We start from the raw sequence: 23,962 nt of genomic DNA, 5'->3' as shown, positions 1-23,962 counted from the left end.
TCTCAGATAAAAGTCTTTTCAAGGTATCCGGAAGAGTTGGTGGGTTTTCTAGCATATCTTTCTATATTTCTTTCTTGAAATGCTAAATGTAAAGGAAATTGCTGAAAATGCCTCAGTATTTTGTCTGATAATTCCTTTGTGGATAGAGTAAAATACGTTTGGACTGTGGAGCAGTCTCTCTGAGGATGTTGTGCAACTAGAACCTCAAAAGTTCAAGCGAAGATGCAATGCGTTACTACCCTAAAGTAATTCTCCTTGTATTTTATCACTTACTTGCGTTTTTATCTATTTAGTAATCATTTAGTTAATTTATTTTTTCTTTAATCATAACGTATCTCTTTTTCTGTGTTCCCTGTTACCCTCTGTTTCTTCTTTCAAATAAACACCATATTCTTTGGAAGCTTGAACTTCAAGTCAGTGGCCCCCGCAGGATTGTGCCATATGAATAGGGTTCATCTAATGGATAATAATAATAATAATAATAATAATAATAATAATAATAATAATAATAATAATTAACCATATCCTTTGGAAGCTTGAATTTCAAGTCAGTGGACCCTTTGGTGGGCTTATTCCATATGAATAGCATCAACTTCTCAACAACAACAATAATAATAATAATAATAATAATAATAATAATAATAATAATAATAATAATAATAATAATTCCTTCTGAACCCCAAAATGAGTTAATACTCAGCCACCCTGATGTCGCGCGTATTATAATTCCACTCAAGCGAGGGAGCTGGACGTTTAATTCAATCTAATTCAGATTTTCGTTCATTTGTGCCAGGTTTCTCATTGGGGACTTTTGCAAAGAGCAATTTCCCCAAAACGTGAGGAAGCAATAGAATTGGAGGAAGGATTTCTTGCGCGAGTGAGAGACTGGAGAGGAAATATGATGAAAGCCAGAAGTGATTGTTGCTCATTTCTGTGTTTTTGTTTCATTGTTATTGGGTACGTACATCCATGCAGATTTTCTTACGAATTTTTTGCTATTTTAATTTCAAGAGTTCCGTTTCAACTAATAATGTGGACTTCAAACCTAAGTCTTTTTTGAGCCACTGACAGTTATTAACAATCAGTATGTATGTATGTATGTATGTATGTATGTATGTATGTATGTATGTATGTATGTATGTATGTATGTATGTATGCATGTGTATATATATGTATGTATATACAGTATATATGTATATATATATATATATATATATATATATATATATATATATATATATATATATATATATATGTATGTATGTATTATATATATATATATATATATATATATATATATATATATATATATATATATATATATATATATATATATATATATATGATGTGTGTGTGTGTGTGTAGTTTGTGGTTTGTAGTTTCGTTGAATTCTACGGCCTTCTAATCGTTGCTGAATCTTGCATTAGTCTGACAGCATTTTCTGAACCTTCTACGTTCTTCCGAAATGAGTTGGTGGATAAAGAAACGAAGATTAACTCTGTTCCATTTCCTGGGATCACAACACCACAGCAGCTGTTCCGCCACTCGAATTGGGTTTGCAGCGAAAGAACTCAAACACCAACGTCATCATACACACGGGAGATAAAGCTGCTGTCTGTGTCATCATAGATAGAAGTAAGTACTACTCAAAACTTGACAACGTTTTGAATGGCACTAGTAAGTTCCGCCACTCAGTAAGGACCCAACAAATTAATTAAAGACCAAAGTACTTACTATGCCTGACAGAATATGCTAACAAATACAAAATGAGATTAAGTTCCCGAAAACAGGTGGTGATTTTAAACCGGGACGTTGCTATGGAACGATAAAAACACAAAAGACAGGGAGGGAAGGAACCCTATCAGGCCTACACAAATGACGTCGGCCATCTACCAATTGGCAAAGAAACTCGACTAAATTATAACGCCATACTTTCCATCAAAATAGTAGCATCAAGCAAAGACTTCATCGATTTCCTCCACGGCACGGAAGCAGAAGAAGACATCATCGCCTCTCTTGACGTAGAAAGTTTGTTCACAAACAACGACTTTCGTAAATCATCAAAACTCACACATATACACGAACTATATTGATGATATATTATCATGACAATGAAGGATAAAAAATGAAGCCACAAAATTAGCCGAAGAATTTAAGAAGAATTCCTCCCTAAATTTCACCGTAGAATTCAGCAGAGAGAAACCTTTTCCTTTCCCAGACATCCTCATAACACAAAAAAAGATACCTTCCTTAATTAAGAGAGCTGTAACCCACCTTGAATTCGAGAGAGTCAGTAAAACAGCTCTTGACAAATAATGGATTTCAAGATAAACTGGTCGAAGAAGTAAGAAGAAGAAGGAGCGAACAGTTCTACACCAACGAAACCAGAAAACCAGGTGACAACGATAGAAAAAATATCATCTGCCATCGAACCGAAGACAATGATAGATTTAAGGAATAGAAAAAGGCGATCACCAACATTGTCAAGAGAGGAATAATAACACCTAAAAGTCCCTTTCGAACGGGTTAACATATCCATTAAGTCATAGAGCGTGGTTGAAATTCAGAACCATTAATTAACCCCAAATGCTGTTTCCAGCAGCCATTTAAGAAAGGACACGTGCAGGGCCTTAATAATATATATCACATCAAAACTCTCGTGTCTATATAAGATATATATTCTTTACACAAGAGAGTGCGTTGTTACCGATCTGCGCACCCATTTATTCAAGAGTTTCAAATGTCTAACTGGCAACGCCACCACTTGTCATTGGATGAACGGTGACGAGACGAACAAACGAAAAAGATGTCGAACTTCCTGATACTTGCATCGAATATTTATTGTGTTGAACAGTGAAAAGGACGCATTTTAGGTAAGATATGGTTAATGCAGGTCACAGAATGATTAATGATTTGATTCGTAATTCATAAATACACCCTGGTTAAGCCGTATTTATTGAAATAAGTTGGTGATTTTCGTGAGGGAAGATGGAGGAACTTAGAAGGGCACTGTTCAGAGCCGGTTCTTCTTATTTCGTGATTTGGATGTTATTTTAGCCGAAGCAATTTTATCAATACGACATTATTGTCATAAAGGCATATCTAAGAACATCAGGATGATTTCAGAGCGTGAGGAGGCTTGTCATTATTTATAGTTTTGTTCAATTGTTAGCCTAGCCTAATTTGTTGGCTCCTTTGTGACCTTATCACACCCCCTAATGCTTTCCATGTCAGTAGGCCTATATTTCACTATACAGGCATTTTGTTCCCTTTTGTATTAATTTTGTGACATTTTCTCCAGAATATTGCACTGGCTTGGTAATATCCTGTGTGTAGCCTAGCCGAACCTGGGCAAGAAATGGATGAGATTTTGAGCAATGTTGACAGCGAAGGTTTATGATTGGGGATGTAGGCCTACTCATCCCACAACATTTAGTTAAATTGGTTTCTCTTGTTTGTGTGTAAGGGAAGTAAAATTATTTTGGGTAGAACTAAGTAGTAGCTCCACATCGGCGACTATGTTCTAACTCGACTTTGTCTACAGTTTTTGGTTGCTAATTATGGATTTACCTTAAATTTTTGTTGGACGAATGTAATAAACATGTAATTAACCCCGAAGTCCATCCAATAAGGGGTTTCCATACACAGTCTTCACAAGACAGGCCACGGGTTCATATCCCGTCCGGCAAGTGCAACAACTTGTTAACGTATGGGTAACCCCACACCCCCAGGCCAGTACTAAATACGGCGGAGGTATATTCCATTTGGCCAACAACAAACAAACTCATCGCCAGTATCAGAAGCCCTAAAATTGTAGAAAAAACCAGTTTCCAAAGTAAAAAAGGCACAGCGCTAATACTTAGAATTACCTTGGGTAGATCTAAGCCAGCTGTCTGCTGTTAGCTATACTATGGCAGTTAACATTTTTCTATAGAACTTTACCTGCTGAACAAGAATTTAAAGTAATATTTTGTCGCTCGGCTGTAATTAAGCTGTAAATTATCTTAGAACTGTAGCTTATGGTAAAGGGGACCCATTGGTAATCGGGGTTTTGGGTGGAGTAAAACACTTTCGAGAATAGCTAAAGTAAGGGGGAACCGTCGGGAATTCGGGTTTTGGGTGGGGTAAATAACTTGGGAAAAGGTTTGGCCACCTTGTTGTTGTTATTTCCTATTATATGTGTCATTTGGAACACGAAAAACAAGCGTAAAAAAAAAGGGGCGAATAAATGTAAAATGGGAGCCATTTCAAAGGCACTTTTCATGTATCACTACTACTGCTGATTCCAGGCCCTACCATGCATGCCCAGTCTTACAGTGGAGCTCGATGCCTCCAAGTTCTTCAACTGAGAGAGTAGTATTCTAAGCCGGTGTTCCGCAGTGGGTTAGACTGGCAATTGATGTTTTATGTTATTTTACTTGCTTTACAAGAATTTAAAGTAATATTCTTTTTACATTTTCTGTAACCCCTAGTTGCTAGCACGCGCAGTGCAACATTACTGCCTGCCAGAACGTATGAGCTTGACAAGAAAAACAAAAGCATAAGTTCTGTTCTGCCGCCCGTTTACGTTCCTTCTCCCCGACTGAAAGCTTCGAATAGTGTCCAGTCGAGCTAGACTACAGCAATTGATGTTTTTCTGTGTTGTTTTACTCGTTTTACAAGAGTTTAAGGTAATATTTTGCTGGCCGGCTGTAGCTAAACTGTGATTTACCTTTGAACTGTGTAGGCCGTTGCAGGGGACCCTTGGTACCATTGTGTAGCCTTCAGAGGTCAATTGTAGTTTAGTTACAGCCGGCCGACAAAATATTACTTTAAATTCTTGTAAAGCATGTAAAATAACATAGGAAAACGTCAACTGCCTAGGAAAACGCCAACTGGCATAGCCTAGCTCACCTCAGACAGCCGGCTTACAATTACCGCCATTTTTGCATGGGAAACCGTTTTGGGGTTTTCATGTTAAAAATGGGTAGGAAATCAAAGAGCACTAAAAGAACCTAAAAATGCCAACCTAACTTAACCTAGGGCTGTTTATTGGTTACAATTTTGCCGAATTAGCTATGGAGGGGGGTGAGGGACCGGTAGTCTTACCTTATAAGTCGTAATTTGATTAATCATCTTCCTCTGTTATTACGCATTTGTTAAGGTTATGTATTGAGAAGAAAGTTTTTGTTTTTATGTGTTTACCCAAGAAAAATATAAATTATAAAGTGGGAAGTGGCTGGAGTCCTCCAAAAATTAACCAACAAATCTATATAATGAGGCTTATGAACCTTCCAGTTTTAGTTTTTAGACAGAGCAACAGATTTTGCTGCTGATTTTGGCCACCAGCTTAATTATGTATAATGTCTGAGTTGAAACCATGTTTAGTTCTGTTATTGTGGTTTATTTAAAAATAGACCGGTTTTTGCATGCCAGTCTTAACCTAAACTTTTGGCTTCATATAACTGTACCTAACTGTATTTGTGAGGCCATATGGACTGGGCGACATCTCAGTGCAGTTATATACCAGTTGTCGAGCTGTGGAAATAGGCCTAGCCATGGACTTTCTTTAAATATACATTTTTTCTCCTTAAAATGTGTGTAAATACATATTTTTAAATCAGGCAAGCCTAATTAGAATTTGAAGTAACTACCTAACATAACCCATGTATCATTGGTCTTTATAAAGGTATGTTGCACGAACTGATGTCATGTGCTTGTTATTATTGTCATTAAATCCTGGTCTGTGCAAATGTAGTTTAGTAACAGTTGATTATAGAATCTGTATTATTTTCTTACATCCTATTTTATTGGGAGTTAACTATAGTCTGTTAGGGTATATGATCCTTATAGTCAATGCATTTTAAGAATATCACTCGGCCACATCCACATCCTACCCCAGCCTAACCCCCTCCCCTCTTTCACGATATTACTCATACGTCTGGTAGTGCTGTCCTTATCGTGTGCCGTACTTGGAAGACCATGCAAGATTCAAAGACATTCATGCATTGAGAGGGGCGGGACAGCGTCTGGTACCACCCCTACCCCTACTCTTGGGATGAGCGAGTTGCGGCGGTCATTGACGCACAGAGAGAGAGAGAGAGAGAGAGAGAGAGAGAGAGAGAGAGAGAGAATTACTATTTGTGTTGTTGTGAAAAGGAAACTTTCAAAAAGTATGTTGACAGAACAATTGTACAAAAATAAGTACCAATTTACAGGTTCTAGGGCCTCTTTTACTTATTGGATGAAGATCTTTCGATGTTATCAGTGTCATAGCCTAGCAGCAACTGATGATGTCTGAGAGTGCGGTAAGATGAGCGTCGCCGAGTGATATTCTTAAAATATGTCGACTACACTTTAACTACTTGTGCAATTGCCAGAGTAACTGTTGACACTTTTTGGCAGATGGTAGTCCTCTTCACTGCCATTATTTTCCTAGTTGTGTAATGCAAGCTGGCAACCATATACACTATATACCCAGATGTCTCAGACATTGACCTGAACGATTGTACAGGACTCTGACCATCATGATTTTGTGTAGGAGATTCTTTACATAAATTTAGGCTACCTGCTGCATTGGCTTTTGTTGTTGCTAGACTTTTATTATTAAATAATAACCACTGTGTTTGAAACAATAGAGAATAACTTGTAAAATACTTTGCTATAAGTAATTGATATTGGGCAATACAAGTATATGATTACCCTCCCACATCCTTGAAGCCCCAAGGAGTCCTGAAGCTGTATATTGAATATACAGGTGCCAATGACTGAGGTCAAAGTGAAGTTACTGTAAATATGATGAGGAATGGAGCTCATGGTCAAGTGGTGTGTCTTCAAAGCAGTTTTTATATGTGTGACTTACCAAGTAATTACATTGTTTATAGTTTCACTCACTGGCAGCTTAAAAATTTGAGATTCATGTAGCTCTCGTGTCGGTGTAGGTGACTAGTCCCCTCCCACTTTCATGGTATGAGAGGAATGACTTCAAAAGTGCAATCCAGTTGTTTTTCTGCCTGCTCCGATAGCGGTTCGGTTGTGAGCAGTCAGCTTAAAATTTGGCTTTTGTCACTTTTCCTTTTGAGATTCTTCTTTTGGGTGAAGTACTTGTAGCCTACTGCTTGTTAAATTATAACTCGATTGTTGACCTCTTAGACTTGGACTCTAGCGCTGCTACCCTACGCTATTGCAGCAAAGGCAGCAATACTAGGCTCACTAGAGAGAAATATGACTCTCACTCTATGCGCGTAGAATGTAGGGCACAAGAGTGTTCAGTTGATCAAACATGTGACGAATGTTCAGAGTGGGATGCTAGAAAATATAAGGTTTTGGAGTCTCCTTTAGTGAAATTAGCCAGACAGGAAACGTAAGGCGACTGCTAGAGCCGAAAAACAGACAGTAGATAGCAAGGCAGTAGTTAGGCTAGTTCTGCTAGTGACGATATCCCTGCTTTACTGTTACCTAGCTCCTAATTGGACGGGTTGGTACCGTTCTCGACTAGCAGTCTGCTGGGCCCGTGTTCGATTCTCCAACCAGCCAATGAAGAATTAGAGAAATTTATTTCTGGTAATAGAAATTCATTTCTCGTTATAATGTGGTTCAGATTCCACAATAAGCTGTAGGTCCCATTGCTAGGTAACCAGTTGGTTCTTAGCCACGTAAAATAAATGTAATCCTTCAGACCAGCCCTAGGAGAGCTGTTAATCAGCCCCATGGTCTGGTTAAACTAAGGTATACTTAACTTTTTTACCGTTACCTGCTCCTGCTGTGTCACTTGTTCCCAATCCTCTGACTATTCAGCCTACTCCTTTACCCGGCTCCCTCGCTTCTGAACCTGATCCCCTTGCCAGCCTCGAGTCGAAACTTGTATGTAATTTTGATGTCAAAATGGGATTAATTGTGGATACTGTGACCCAATTGGGTGCTTCAGTGCATGTCCTTATGGACAAAATTGAAGAAAGTGCTAGTGTTAGTGAAGTGTTGGTGGAGGTGGCAGCTGCTCGTCCTGCTGACACTCCTAGGCAAAGGTCACTGATGTACTCCCCTACACCTGGGAGTAGTCATACCGGAGGCCCAAGGGAGGTCGGTGGGGTCTGCCCACGGGCAGTCGTCGCCTCAGTCGGACCTGTTGCAACTTCCCAGGTCACTGCAAAGGATAGCCATTGGAAAGGCATCCAAACGGAAGTGAGTAGGCTATCCTTGAGTTCCGAGGCTTCCAACCCAGAGAATAGGCACCCCTGGCACTTCAGTGATGAATCGCGGCCACTGAAAAGGCCCATGGCAGACACGGTCCGCTCCCCTCCAGTGCCTTATAAGGAATTTAGGGAGCTCCTGCAGCAGCCTTCTTGTAGTTTCTTGGATGCCCCAGAACACTTTTCTGCAGTGTATACTGTGCTTGAGGCCAAACGTTTGTCTGCTCCGAAAAGCTTATCGTCATCTCATGAAGACCCAGTAGTGCCCGAGCTCCCAAGAGCAACTGATCTCCCACCAACACCCGGACGCTCGGTAATTCCTGAGCACCCATTAGTGCCAGAGCTCCCTCAAGCACCTGTTCCTCCAGTTGCGTCTGAGCGCCCATCATAGCACAAGCTCCTGTCATTGCGCAAGTGCCCTTCAGTTCCCGAGCGCCTTCAGCGCCCAAGACTCCAGCTCAGACATCTTCTGCAGACAAGAGACCCATCGCTAGCTCCCATTCAGCGTCAGCTGGCGGACATCTTAAATTTGATCAGAGAGAGCCTCCTCTTTTGGCCCAGGCCCCTCAAGGTTTGCTTCTATCCTGTTTCTTTGGAGGATGAAGGTGAACTTGGTGAAGTGGATCAGGGCTCCCCTTCAACAGCTTATGCAGCTTTATTGACGTACTTGCTGCAGAACTTTCCGGGATTCACCTCGCCTCAGGTCCCTACCTACCCAGCTTCAACGTTTTTCATCAGTGACAAGCCTTCTGACTCCTCCAAGTTACCGAAGATGGTGCTTTCATCTTCTGCTAAGAAGGCTCTCAGTGATCAGGGCGGCTGGCTCTCTGTGCCTTCCCGCCATTCTGCATGATATGAGAAATCCTCAACAAGTTCCGCAACCACATGAATGCCACAATGACTCTAGTGGCCCCGTTCTGGCCGCAACAGGAATGGTTCCCAGATCTCAAGCTGCTGACAGAATTCCTGAGGTTGTTACCACAGCGACCAAGTCTGCTCAGACAACCCCACTTCAGGTGGTTCCACCAAGGATTGTCCGCTCTGCCCTTGAAAGGGTTCAGACTGTCAGGAAACTCCTCAGACAGAAGGGGTTTTCAAGAGCAACTTCAGAGGCTATTGTCAAGTGTAGGTCCTCCTTTTTTGACAAAGTCTATCTAGCCAAGTGGACAATCTTTAGAGCCTGGTGTAGAAGACATGACAAATCTTCTAAGATGTCTTTAGCAGACATCACCAAAATTCTCCTGTACTTGAGGAATCTAGGGGCCTGTCCTCCTCTATGAGCAGAGGATATGGCTATGCTGAGTTCAGTGTTTCGGCACAGAGGTATAGATCTCTCTGGTAATCAAGACCTGTCCGATCTCATTAAATCCTTCGATACCTTCATATCCAATGGGCAAGAGACCGTTTCTTGGGGTCTGAACTTAGTTTTGAAGTGGTTCTTCAGACCCCGCTTCAAGCCTCTTCGTTCTGCTTCGTTACAAGATCTTGCCAGGAAGACCCTCTTTCTTGTGATGTTAGCAACTGCCAGAAGGGTCAGTGAAGTGCATGCTCTCGACAAGGTAGTGGAATTTTCCCAAGGTCATGCCGTATGGTCCTTTACCCTGGGCTTTTTAGCAAAGAATGAAGACCCAGCCAAGCCCTGGCCTCGTTCCTTCACTATTGAAAGCCTGATGGAAATTCTATGCCCAGATGAGGAGGAGAGAGTTGTGCCCATTGAGAGCACTGAGGTACTACTTGCACAGAACGGAAAAGGTTCGAGGTCCTACGAGTAATTTGTGGTGCTCAGTTAGGAATCCGTCTTGTGCCCTATCAAAGAACAGCTTGTCTTTCTTCTTGAAGGATCTGATCTCTGAGACCCATTCTCAAATTGGAGAAGAGGCTTTAATGTCCATCAAAGCTAAAGCTCATGAGATCAGAACTGTCTCCACATCGTTAGCCTTCAAGCACAACCCGCCTCCATCATCAATTCTTCAGGTGACTTACTGGAGGTGCGAGTCTATCTTTGCAACTCTTTATCTTCATGATGTGGAAACTACTTTTGAAAATTGTAGTACTTTAGGGCCATTATCTGTGGCTGGCATGGTGTTGGGGGAGGAAGCATGGGAAGCCTTTCTTCCTTCCTTTTCTCTTCATCTTGAACTTGGGTGTTGAGTCGTAAGGGGAGCCTTGGGGTACTGTGTACCTGGAGACCCACCAGTCTTAGCTTTAATGGGTGGGTGGTGTTTTATTTTTTGTGGTGTAGGTGATGCTCGTGTTCATTGATTCTGGTCATTTGGTTGGTCTGTATGTGCCCAGGGCAGGGACAACTTGCTTCTTGTATATTTTGTTAGTCACCTGGTTCATCCCTTAATGCAAAGTACCCACTGACCAGGGCAGTATCTACCTGCAGCAGCTCTCTTACCAGGTAAGGAACGACAAGCATTGTACCAATGCTAATTTTGCTGCCCTCTAACTCATCATCCATAATGTTTTGGGATAGTTAATCCTTATTCCCCCCACTGTGTCAGTTTGGGATTCAGCAATGTAAAAACTTGGCAAGTTACACATATAAAAATGACATATTTATGATGAAGTTAAGTTTTATATATACTTACCAAGTACTTACTAATCAAGCCCTCCCTCCCTCTCCTCATAAGGAAAGAAGGGCAAAAAACAACTGAATCGCGCTGTTGAAGTCGCTCCTCTCGTACCCCGAAAGTGGGCCGGTACTAGTCACATACATGGACACGCGTGCTGCCATGAATTTCAAATTTTTAAGTTGCCGGCGAGTGAAACTATAAGCAATGTAATTACTTAGTAAGTATATACAGTATGAAACTTATTTTATCATAATGTCATTTTGTCAAAGTAAAGAATTGCAAGTCAGGTTTTGTTTGTGTAATCAAGTGCCAGGTTGACTAGTCTCTGCCTTGTCTGACTTGATTGCAGATTGGTGTGGATTGGAGACCTCTCCAATGGCCAAATTATGACCTTTTGAGTATGTATTGCTTCAAGGCCATACGTCGCATGCTACGTCTCTGTGAATGTGGATTAGGCGGAATGGGTTGTAAGGATGATGTGGGAACCCAGGTGACAGGCTTATATCCTGGATGTATGGGTGCAGTTCGATGCATGAGAGTGATCTTGAACTGTCTCGCAGCTGTTTTCGAGGTTCAGATTATTTCCCATGGAAGGGGAGGATGACAGGTTTTAGTGTTTATACAATTCATCATCTTCAGTGGTTGGAGTGGCTGTCTTCATTGGTATGCGCACTATAAGAAACTTCTCATAGGCAGGGTAGTACTGTCAGTGCACCTCTCAAGGTGCACTGTAGGCATTACTTGAGGTTCCTTGCACCATCCCTAAGGCCCCTTGTTCTATACTTCTTATTATATTCTCATTCTTCCATCTTATTATCCACCGTCTCCTAAAAATTATTTCGTTGTTCAACTGCAAGGTCTTCCTTTGTTACATCCTTAAAACCTTTTTGCTCTCAATTTCCCTTTCAATGCTGAATGACCTCATAGGTCCTAGTGCTTGGCCTATGACCTACTTTTAATATTCCATTCCACTCTTAAGAAATTTCCATCATGAATTGTATCTGGATAGGAAAGGCAGGTGTGTTTTGTCCAGCGATCATACTTCTTGTGTGATAGTTCAGGGGAGTTTCTGGTGAGTGTCATAAGGGCTTATACCAGCCAGTGGGGTGGAGATGAAATCTGAGATAGGATGGCAAAAGGCAGATATTGTCTTGGAAAGTTTACAGTCCAAGTATGGCCTGTTTATGCATTACCCTAATGTGCCCTACTGTGTTGCACTGTGGGATAAATCAGTTTAAATGACCCCATGTGGATCACTGTTTTTTACAGTAATCTCTGCCCAACAATTATCTTATGGAAAAGTGAATAAATGTTAATAGAATTGTCAGTTAGCCATGGCTGTATTTGTAAAAGATTGTTTGTCCGGATAACTGAGCTCTGAACTCTCACAGGGCTGGCCAGACATTGCTGTAAATGTAGGTGCCCACTCAGAGGCTGTACAGCAAAACAGAGTAATTTGCTTTTTTAAGTGATTTATGTGAGTGCTCTTAGAATTAGGATACTTCCTTTACCCATGAATGCTGGGGACCATAGTCATTGCATGTTACAGTGTTTTATGTAAGCAAGTCAAATTCATCAACCCTTTTGTGTAGCAGACAGGTCACCTAAAAGTTGTCTAATGTACATTTTATTCACTGTAGGGTATGGACACATCCCTGAAGGTTTTCATTGTTTAAAATTAATCATTAAATTTATACACTGGGAAATATACAGTTTAACGTCTGTGTTTATTGCTGGGGTAGGAACCCACAGTAGTACTGTACTGGTTGCAAAAAGCATAAAACTATGGAAGGAACGTACACAATAACCATTGTCTTTCTTGTCAGCTATACTTCTGTTAAGGCTATGAACTAAGGGGACAGGGGTTACTTGTGGTACTACTGTTTTGTAATGATCAGTAACATAGGCCTAGTATATCTCCGTCAGCTTGTTGTTGAATTTTTCACCTGAAGCTAGAGTGGTTTTTATTCATAGTGTTGGGAAGGAGTCTCTTGTATGACTTACCAGATATTAGTTGAATTTTACTTTGGTCTTCCTTAATGTAGTTGGTATTTATATATTATTGCTTGCATGGGAGTTAGTTTTAAATAAAAAATGTAGTAGAATATGAACCTCCTCTTTGTTCCTTGGTTGTAGATTAATCAAATTTGTGTCACATTTTAAATGAACTCAGTTTCTTTGTTTTAATTTCAGGTGACTCTCAGTGTGGTGGCAGATCTTTTTTGCAGCTGTTGCTGTGGAATGCTTGGATGACAGATGGTGACATAGATGAGTTCAGGACAATTAGGCTGTATTATTTTTGGCCGTGAACCTGTTAGGCCGTCACAACTTTAGGGCATGTGAAGTTTAGACCGTAAGAAATGACATCCAAACATGGCTGTTTGCCAGTTTGGATGTTATGGGCTAAATGACTTATGGCCGAAACTACCAGGACCCACGTAGATAGGGGTCCGTAAGGCAAGTATGGATTCCTTTTTTGTCACCTTAGTACAGTCTTGCCTCTGGCAGCCTTTTTTGTTGCTGAATTGAGTGGCTACACACAAATTCAGAATGGTCAAGGTGTTGTTAGTGAATTAACTCTGAAAGATTGAAAAATGCCATTCTTCCGACGAATTTCAGCTGTTGGAGAAAGAATTTATAGTAGAAGGTATTCGGGGATTTTTTTATGTACTGTATTATTGAATGCCATTCTAGCAGTTTAATTCTTATTGGAAAGTTTCAGTCAAAGGGGAGTTTTTGAAAACTGGGTAATCTTAGACTGTGTAAAAGTTACTTTAGATCACCTTACTAGAATTCTTTTATCCTTAGGAAAGTAAACCTTTATTAGTAACATTCTGTACACCTCAGTATTGTAAAGGTACTAAGTTTGTATTCGAGACAAAATGACCAAAAAATGTGGTGCTTCAGCTAGCAGAAAGTCTGTCAAGAACTCCGTCTTAGTAGCCTAGCCTACCAGAACAGTATGTTCATGATCAAGTAACTGCTGTCATTATAATTATACACAAGACGTTCAAAAGCACCATAATATCTGGTGTGTGTAACTACAGTGTATAATGAATACTGTCTAGGCCTATGCATAAATATAAGCTGAAAACATATATACTATACGGGTAGCTCTATTTGCAAGAGCTGATGTTGGCATAATGCCAGCTTAATCATAAACAACAAGATAATTACCTCTTTATCTTGAATGTATACAGTATTGCACATGTAAGTGTAAGGCTTCCACGCATCACATTTGCTAGATTTCCCTGTTATTTGCATCATTGAAGCCTCTTTTCTGTGCACATTACAGTACATACAATACAGATATATATATCGTTACCCGATGGATGAATTGTAACGTGCTGTAACTATAGTCTCCCTAGTGTTCTTGGTCAAAAGGGGGCTCCCAATTGCTTTACAGCGTTGACATATTATCAGTGTTTCTGATTGGTCAACATCTGAAGTTTTGCGTATTGCTAACCATTGCTTAGGTACTTGGAGCAGTCAATCAGGATATTGGTTTTGCTCCCCTTAACTGATATTAGCATAAAAGGAATATGTTGATTTTTTAGGTTACAGAACTAAATATTACTTGTGAATTATTTCCAGTGTGTGAAAATAATTGTAATCAGTACTTAAGGGTTGCCCTGAACTACAGGGGTCTTATGGTTTGTTGAATTACAAAGTGTGGTATGGACCCATTTTTATTTGTTGATTGGTATAACCTACTTTTGTTTATATATGTAAGTGATACAAATATATATTTATTGGACTGAAAAAGTGTCTCAGTAAACTGGTGCTTAGAATTGTGTAACAACTGCAGTACTGTTGTTGACTAGAAATACCCATTCAGATGGGAAATGATCACTGATCATGCAAACTCTGCAGTGCACTTATTTTTTTACATTAAACATGCTGAACTTGAAGATAAGTGTCAAACAGTTACAAATCGTGACTAAACCCTAAACCATTGGTTGAGTAGAAGTCATATAACAGTACACTGTACCTCAATTGACTGAATCTTTTAGGAACTTGGTTAACAAAAAGGTATATAAAACACCATCATGTGATGGAGGATAACACTGAATTGAAGTATGTAATACCAAATGAGTGTCACAGTTGCTGAAGACTGGTGAGATTAAAAAACAGAGAATTACCCCATATAACTTTTGAGATACTTTGAGACATGGCAGCATCTTTCTTTTGACTTTATCAGGAACTTGGTTAACTTTGAATAATTTCAAGTCCTCCGTTGCCTTTATCCATTTTACGGAATCTGTTGGTTTCTCCATCATTGCTATTTGGCAAGAAATACTTCTTTATGGGAATGCTCATACGCCCTGACTAAACTTTACAATTTATCTGTGATGGAAAGTACAAGGAGCTCCTATAAAATAGAAGTGAAGAAAGGTTTTTTAATATTTGTATAGTTTCATGCATCTACTGCAAAAGAGGTGGTATTCATGGCTGTTCCGTTTGTGGAAGGAAATGAAACAATACTGTTAAACAAGATGTCAACAAAACAATTTAAACTGAACTGAGAAGGAAGGTCAGGATGTTCAGATACTGAGGCTCCCCACATAACTATAGTGGGAAATGCTAAGTTGATAGAACAGTTGCCCTCAGGTCTTTTCCTCCATTCAAACATGCCTGTAAATGCTCCATTTGGTGAATAGCAGAAGTATAGCAAGTAGTTAGTATATTGTAATCATCATTTTACAAAGCAAAAGTAATTTTGAAAGGTTCAGAAATTTTATAATTTTAATGATTTAAGAAAAGTGTTGCAGATTACAATACAGTATTGAATAATCATTCATTTCTTTCAAAACAGGTCCCTGTGGGAGAGACGAGATATAGACAACAATTGCTGACGTGTTTGAGGTGGAGCAAAATTGATGTGTAATTGGATGTTTACAAAATGCTGTCATGTAAGAGATCTTTGAGAAGTGAAGATGGAGAAGTTGGATCAATAAGATTAAATTGTGTTGGTAAGAGAGAGAGTTGAATAGTAACTAAGGGCTTATACAGTATAGGGACTTCAGGCAAAAGGGGAAAGGGTTTGCTCCAACTAAGGGGTCCAGAGACCTGCCTCATGAAAGCAAAGAGGTTATTGTCTTCAAAGATAGCATATGATGAATCAAGAACTCTGAGGGTTGGCAGTACAGGAGGCACGGTAACTGCCAAAGTCATTAATATGGTATAATCATTGAGATTCATTTAGCTTGTATCTGACTTCATAGTCCTTACTCCACCATAGGCACTCTCTCTCTCTCTCTCTCTCTCTCTCTCTCTCTCTCTCTCTCTCTCTCTCTCTCTCTCTCTCTCTCTCTCTCTCTCTCCCAAGTAGCACAGTACATCACTTTGAATAATGACCTTTGGTTCACGAAGGTACAACTCGTCTCATCCTTTTCTGTGGTCACTTCACTATTAGGTGCCAAACTACTACTACTACTACTACATGGTTTTTCTTTGTTGAATTTTCAACAAAATGTTAATAATAAAGTGTCTTTCAGAACACAGAGTGTAAAGTCTTCTTTATTGAATTTTCAGCAAAATGTTAATAAATAAAGTGTCTCAGAACACTGAGAGTGTAAAGTCTAACTCCTTGGTGTTGTCAGTTTATTTTAACGGTAATAATAATATGAATCAAGGATGATGAGGACTTATAGCCTTAGTTTCAGTGAGCAGAAGTCACTGTGAATGAATAACGAATTCGTTTTTTCCTATAAACAGTTATTATTTTGAGGGCTTTCTGTCTGTTAAGTCATAGAAGTTTATGATGAAAGTGTCAGTTGCAGCAGGGGACAGTAGAAGAGGAGGTTTGGTTGGCAATTGCAACACGGCTGGTTACGAAGAGAACTAAATGGTCTGGTTGAACTACCTTATAATTGTGGCAGTACTACAGTAATGCTAATGACAGTTAATCATCTTGTATATTTGAGATGAGTAGTATGAGAATTGGGAAGAAAATTCACTTTGTACTGTATAGCAGTGAAGGAGTAATATCAGTTCCCATTTATATAAATTTTATTTGAGGTTTTTAGAAAATGATTTGCAGTGTGGTGTGAAAATGACTGTCTTGTATCTGATACTAAATGAGGACTACATTCCAGGTGCTGAGTTTTCAATGCATCAAAATTCTACAAGCAAATACATCTGCCATCTGAAGATGGATTCATCAAAGTTTTTCCACAGTTTGATTTTTGTTTGTTTTTATAGAGATTTTCTCTGCTTGTTTCTCTCCGCTTAGCAATTGTGTTGGAGTATATATTCATAAGAATTGTAAATCCTTTATTTTTACTTGTGCCCTAGCATCAGTGTTGGCCTGAAAATGGGGTAATTGAGATGACTAGCCAAGTGATGTCAAAAGAGTATTTGTTTGTGTGGCCTTCACTTGTGAAAGACTCTCTCCCCCTTATTATGATGCTCGCTCTGATGTCCTCGTTCCCTTTTGCACATATGACGTGTACAGAGTGCTTATTTGACTGTGTTCTTTGTCACTTCACTCACTTCACTCTTCCTTGTTATTGTGAGGATTTGTTCGTTGCCATCAAAACCTCTCTTGATTGAAATTTGATGTGCTATTTGTGTTTGCAGTGTGTTCATGTTGGCACAGCTGGTAGGTATTTTTGACCTGTTAAGTATTAAGTATACAAAATTGTTAAGGATATCTATTACCTTTCTGACTCCTCAAGTGTCTTAGGACTCATCTTTGATGCATGCTTCAAGTGGACAGTACACATTGTTCTCCTAATGACTGCTCTGTGATGGTTCATTCATAAATAAAGATTGGTTAAAGTAGAACACCTATAGCCATGCTGACACCAATAGCAGTGTAAAAGGTAAACAGTTGGCAATGTTAGGCCATTGTAGGGGCTTCTTCAAGCTTCACAATTGAGTAGGAAGATGGAAACAAATTTAGGTTACTAAATAGAACTTACTTTCCTTAAACCTAATTTGTTATCTTAATATTACAGTGGTCTGTGACTTTCAACCTTAACTCTACCTAACTCAGTGTATAGGCTACTAACTTAGCCTAACTTAATACTATAGCTCATCAAAACTTATCCTTAGTTCTTTAACCTAATTTATTATAATAATGTTTTACCCAATTGAAAGAACCTTAATCTAATATATTAGTCTTGATCCACAGAACGGAAACAGATCCAGTCCTTGGAAGATAAATCTTCCACAAGTCTACTTGGAATTGTCGTACAAAGATGATTTTGAGAACCAAATGTGTTTTTCTTTCTATTGAATTCTATATGCAACATCCCTGTTAGCCTGATTCACACACTGATTCCTCTCAATGTTTTTCTAATGTCCGTGGGATACTTCTACAACAATCACTTTATAGTGTCTTGCATTGCCATTTTCTACTGGGAACTTGAATAAATCAGACTCTCAGTTCACACTGCTAATTTGGACATAATACTTGCTGTGAAGCAGGGCAAACGTTCAGGAGGGAAATGGAGGCCTCAACAAGGTTCATACAGTCCAAGCACTATGGGCATTAAGGTGAAGGGGAGTCCACTCTACCCTACTACTCTCAAGCAAACTGCAAGTAAAAAAGGAAAAATAAAGATTAATCAAGTAATCTTACACTCACAAACATAAAATAATAATAAAAAAATTAATTCATACAAGCTAAGCTTAGACTACCACACCATCAGGTAGTTTCTTTGGGTTTTAAAAGAAGAACTTATTGTAAATCTGTAATACTTAGGGAATCTAGGCTTTATTTGTGACAGGAAACCTTGCTGATCTCTATAACATATTGACATTGTTCTTACATACTAGAGCCATTTGATATATTTTTCTTTTTTCCTGTTCTTTCTTTGAAGGAATATGATGTTATAACTGTTCACTCCAGATTTCTCCAGATGGTGGATATTGATTGTTAAAAAGCAGAGACACTGTACAGTAGTGGGTTCAGTCTAGTATTGTATGAATGATTTGGGCTGGGAGTGAAGTTGCTTAGTATTGCTGCATAGTATTTCTTTCATCATCCTACATTGCCTGGTAAACAGGAATTTTTTTGTAGTGCCCACTAGGTCAGCATCCAGGTAGGAAGAAGACTCCCCACCAAAATAGAAAGCAGAAGGGATGGCAGGACTTGTTTCCCTTCATAGCTGCTGTTTCAGATGCAAAGGTTGGTCCCAGTGACAGGAAGTTTGTGAAGGTTCAGTGGAGTCTGAAATCTTAGGAGTGGACATGTTGGTCATTCTTCAAATGAAAAGGATCCCTGATTCTATTTGAAGCAGTTTCCTGTTAGCATCGTTTTGGATGCTCTGCTGTCTTAACCACTGGGGAGAATGGAAACTGGTGATCTACCTGAACCGCTGTTGAAGCATGGAATGGTCTTCCTGCCAGTGTCAGTTCGTAAGTTGCAATAACGGAATGTAATGCTCCCATAGAATGCCATGTACATTGCCATATTATTTCTGTTTGACTTTGGTTGTCAGTGGATTTGTTTCATTAATCTCTTGCTCGTGTTTACTTTTTAATATTTCCATATCTCCAATCTCCTATTGCAAATAAATACTTTCTGTTCTCTGCAAGTTGACTTCGCAGATAAATGATCTGTTAGGCTTAATGAAAATGTTTGCTTACCTTCAGTAATGTTAAGTTGTCTTATTTTCTTATCATAGTACCACAATAATTTGAAAGAAATGGTTTATATTGGTGAGTTCTTGCTGTTCTCTCTCCATTCTTTCCTTTATATAACTTTCCCTTATATATTGTCCTGTTTTCTTCCATATTTCATAAATTTATATTTGTATCACTGGGAGTGCCTTCATCCCAGTTCTTCTGACTGGTGCATATCTTGTGTCAGCAGATAGATTTGAGGAAGGAGACCATTGATAGACAAAATGGGAAGGGGGGGCAGGATTTCCCTACCCTGTGGAGGCCACAGTATTTAGTACATATAACCATTAAGTTTATCTAATAAATTTCCTGATTGTCTAGGCACAAGTGAAGATAAGTTTTTCATGAAACTGTGACAAGTACGGTTTTCAGAGTAAATTGGTGTTTTTAAATACGTTTTTGCACCTGCCATATTTTTAAAATCCATTCATATGTTTTACATTGTCATGGCAAAAAGGATAAGTAAGTATTTTGGCTGTCTGAACATATCTGTAATTGCTTTTCTTTATAGGAGTCAGGAGTAAGATTGTTTTTGTTTAACTCTTAGCCCACAAGCAGGCAATTAGTTGTCAGGCAGTATACAAAGTAACAAAATGTACCTCACAGTCGTGGATGCACATTAAACAAAGCCTAAGCAAATTGGCAATGATGTATATGTACAGTAGCTACAGATACAGTTTATGTGCAGTAATTGTTTAATTTCAACCTTGTCTCATTATTCCAGATATGTTGTGTAAAAAGTAAAAGTTAATAGAGAGAATTTCAGTTATATGAGTAATTGAGATTACAGTAACTCATGCAAATACTGTATTAAGTAAAGCATAGAAAGTTAGTGCTTCACAGTCTCGAAATTTTAGCAAATTAGAAATGGTTTAGAGGAAATTTGATTGGTAAAGAAGACTCGTGGCTGTGTAGCAAATGTAAAAGTGTATTTCTGAGGCTTATTTGCAAAAGAAAGAATTTGGTGTGTTTTGCCATAAATTTAGATTTGAAGGAAGTGTTAGACGTGTCCATGGGAGGGGAAATGTTGTAGCAAATGCTGTGTCATCATTATTCTAGATGTTAACAACGTATAATGTTATATAGTAGAAGGTTTGATTTTCTAAAAACTCATTTATACTTTCTGAATGATATATTTTGCACAGAAAGAAAATATTTTGGGAAAAGCCTCTGAGGGTAAGGAATTGAGATCTCTTAAGTCATTATTTTTGTCAGATTAAGACAAAAGAGAGCTGATTCCTTTTTGTCCTCTTCCTGTATGTACTTCTATACTGTAGGGGGTTAGTGCCATCAGCACACCCCATATGGTGCCTTGTAGGCATTACAGTGTCCTGTCAGCCCCTAGCTGCAGTCCGTCTAATTCCTCCTACTGTATCTCAGTTCATATCTTTCTTTGATCTTACTTTCCACCCTCTCCTAAATGTTTCATATTGCAACTGCAAGGTTTTCCTCCTGTTACACCTATAAAACCTTCTTACTCTGTTTCTCTTTCATTGCTGATTGACCTCATCATAGGGCCCAGTGCTTGGCATTGGGCCTAAATTTTATATTCTTTCCATCTATGCACTTTAGCCTGAATTACCATATGGTCCAGGTCCTCAAATATCTTCAGCTTCACTACTCTCAAATTTAGCATTTTGCTTTCTTCTCTCTCCTTTTCATCTTGAAGATTTTAACACCTGTTTTCCAGCCTGTCCACTTCTCTATGTGCTCAGTTGGGGAAAGACTGTCTGAACCCAGACTGGCCACAAAGCTCAATCACTTTTCATCATGTCATATTAATTTCTCTTCCATATCTTTTCATTGTGTCCTCTTTTGCTGCCTACAGTAACGAAGGTCTTGGATTAGCATTGTAAATTCATACTCTTCTTTCCTGTATTCCTTTAATCTTTTAACATTTGAGCCAGATTATGTCTCATATGTTATTTTGGATGAATCTTACTTAATGTTAAATATAGCTTATATCTCCTCTCGGATAGGCGAGGAGGTATAAGCTCTCTGTAACAGTAGGTAAATATCCAGATAATAAGTTTTCTTATGAAAATATATGTTTTCTGTATTGACTGCTTTCTCAGTTCCAGTCTCACAGCATAATCAGTCTGAAAGATAACAGAGCTGTCTCTCCACTTTGCATTATGCTCCATGTTGAGATTGTTTATTCCTCACATCATTGTACTGTGGAACAGTCTCTCTGAAGACTTCTGTACTTTAGCAGGGTTTAAGTTTATGCAGTTACTAAGTACTAAGCCAAACTGATTGTCCTCAGTTTTACAAGCTTATCTATATTTTGTCCTCACACTTTCAGACCATATTTTATACTTTGCCCCATTTCCTTTAAAGCGCTACTCAAGTTTATCAGATATTCAGTTATTTCTTACTCTCTCTTTTCTCTTTTGTTATTGGTATTCTGTTCTGTGGAATCTTCCCTTGCAGGTCAATGCTTTCAAGGATTGTTCCAAGTGAAGATTCACATATTGTGAAAAGTATTATTATTATTATTATTATTATTATTATTATTATTATTATTATTATTATTATTATTATTATTATTATTATTATTATTATTATACTGAAGATAAACCACTAATCATATGGAACAATCCCACAGGGGCCATTGACTTGAAAGTCAAGCTTCCAAAGAATATGGTGTTCATTTGAAAGAAGTTATAGAAGATGATAGGAAATCATGTTTATGAAAATTCCATGTATTCTGGTCAGTCCTTAAATGACTATATACTTGAGAGGTCACATTCTCTGTTGGCTCTTTTGCAGTGTCAGTGTCCTTCTGTTCATTGTTCATTTTCTTCATTCAAAAAATCTCTTTGTATTTCTATTTTGTCTTATTTCCATTCCTTCTGCTTTCTTTCATTTTGCACTTCATTTGGCTTTACTCATTCAGGTTTCTGTTCCAAGCATTTTTTTTTGTTTCATTCTTGCATCATCATCATCATCATCATCATGTTTGCCTTCTGGGCACCCTCCTCTTCCCCTCAGTGCACCTCATGTGGTGCACTGTAGGCATCACTCAAGGTTCTTTGCAGTGTCCCTTTGGCCCCCCAGCTGCAACCCTTTTTATTCCTTTGACTGTACCTCGACTCATATTCTTACTACCATGTTACTTTCCTCAACCCTCTCCTAAAATTTGTTTCATAGTGCAAGTATGAGGTTTCCTCATGTTACACCTTTCATTCCTTTTACTGTACCTGTATTTAATTCTCTTCCTTCCATCTTACTTTCCTCAACCCTCTCCTAACAATTGTTTCGTAGTGCAGCTGCGAGGTTGTCCTCCTGTTCCACCTTTGTAACCTTTAACTCTCAATTTTCTTGTCAGCGCTGAATGAACTCATAGGTCCCAGTACTTGGGCTTCAGCCTAAATTATGTATTGTATCATTTCTCAATAAGTGCACAAGTTTCTTCAATTGTGTATTTACCTAATCTCTCTATTGGTTTAGTCTGAGACTTTCAAAGTTATTTTTTTGAGGGGCAACTACACTAATGGTGGCAACATCAATTTATTAAATGTTTTCTGGGTGTTTTATTAGCATTTTTGCCATTATGTTTGCCAAATGCGAAAACCATTAATCTAAACTGTTCATACTTGTAATGCAGTTTTTCCCATATTTAGAGGAACATATTTTGTGCGAGGTGCTACAGGTTATGTGTTGTCGTTTTTAATCTTCAATAACTTTGGCCTCGATAGTGATTTGATAAAAGGTGTTGGTGTTTTTATGCGATTAGACCCTCACCCCTACCATGAGCTCTGTTTTGGTTTGTTTTTGTTGCAAAAAATGGCATTCAAAAGAGGACTTTCACTGAACTTTTCTTGTCATTGTTGGTTTGAATTTTGTGCACAGAATTTTTATTGGGGTTTTAACACTAAAGTTCCACCTTTATGGATTGTTATGTAATGAGTTCATTAAAGATACTCATAGTAGCATGAGTCTTGAAATGGAGAAACAAATCCATAGTTATTTATGGGTATAAATATATTTAAAAATAAATCTGTACAGAGATCTTTCAGTAATCTGTTTGATTCCCCTTTTCAATCTCAGTTTGAAAAGGGGGATCGAACAGATTCCCGAAAGTTATCTGTACAGATTTATTTTTTAATATATTTATAACCATAAATAACTGTATTTGTTTCTCCAATGAGTTCATTCCACACTCGTCTGCTACTTGCTCTTTCTGCCCAACTTCCCATTTGATCCAGACCTTCTTTGTGTGTGTCCTTCCTCTTCATTTCCATACCAATGAGTTTTCACACTAAATGCTCAGCTTCTTTCTCATCACACGTCAGTCTTTGATTTTGAGTCTTTGGAGTCCCAAGCATCTGTGCCTCGTTATTCAACTTATCAGTTCCAGAGGTTCTTTATTCCTCACACCGTTGGACTGTGCAAGTCTCCCTGAGGATGTTGTGCAATGGAACCTCAAAGGTTCAAGCGAAGATGCAATGCCTGACTACCTTAAAGCAGTTCTCTCTGTATTCTATAATTAACTTGAATTTTTATCTGTTTAATAATTTGTTCATTTATTTTTTCTTTTCTAATAACTGCTCTCCTCTTTCTGATTTTCATATTGCC

General features: G+C 38.6%; 1 long non-coding RNA gene across 1 annotated transcript; it reads left to right on the top strand.

Annotated features, from left to right (window-relative positions):
- The first annotated feature begins 1,958 nt into the window (after positions 1 to 1,958).
- On the top strand, positions 1,959 to 20,829 carry LOC136854529 (uncharacterized). Its single transcript, XR_010857724.1, has 4 exons — positions 1,959 to 2,873; positions 12,941 to 13,204; positions 15,564 to 15,720; positions 16,846 to 20,829. It is a non-coding gene; the product is annotated as an uncharacterized lncRNA (long non-coding RNA).
- Positions 20,830 to 23,962: the final 3,133 nt, after the last annotated feature.

The sequence above is a fragment of the Macrobrachium rosenbergii genome, chromosome 3 (genome assembly GCF_040412425.1).
Source record: "Macrobrachium rosenbergii isolate ZJJX-2024 chromosome 3, ASM4041242v1, whole genome shotgun sequence".
Lineage (NCBI taxonomy): Eukaryota > Metazoa > Arthropoda > Malacostraca > Decapoda > Palaemonidae > Macrobrachium > Macrobrachium rosenbergii.
The sequence above is the reverse complement of the archived record's forward strand: the minus strand, read 5'-3'. Positions and strand labels throughout refer to the sequence as shown.